The sequence below is a fragment of the Larimichthys crocea genome, chromosome XIII, assembly GCF_000972845.2.
Source record: "Larimichthys crocea isolate SSNF chromosome XIII, L_crocea_2.0, whole genome shotgun sequence".
Classification (NCBI taxonomy): Eukaryota; Metazoa; Chordata; class Actinopteri; family Sciaenidae; genus Larimichthys; species Larimichthys crocea.
The window spans coordinates 48732091-48732496 of record NC_040023.1 but is presented as its reverse complement, the minus strand read 5'-3'; positions in this window follow the sequence as shown (position 1 = coordinate 48732496).

Here is a 406-nt window from a genome sequence, read left to right as displayed (position 1 = left end):
ACACACAGACACACACACACACACACACACACACACACACACTCACACAAACTCACACAAACACACACAGACACACACACGCGCGCGTCGCTCACCTCGTGCTGACAGCAGCTGTTTCCGGTGATCAGACTTTCAGATTAAAGTCAAACTTTAAGTTAATGAAATAAAAGCAGAGCTCACCGCGAGACTCACACGCGCGTGGGGAAGACTTCCTGCTACGTCACTAAAGCTCCGCCTCCTTCACAGCTGATTTTGTGCACATGCGCAGTAACAAAACGTCTTTATTTCTGATAGTAACACACACACACACAGACACACACACACACACAGACACACACACAGACACACACACTTTCCTGTTGTTTCAGATCAGATGTTATTTGTACAGCCCAAAGTCACAAAGTCC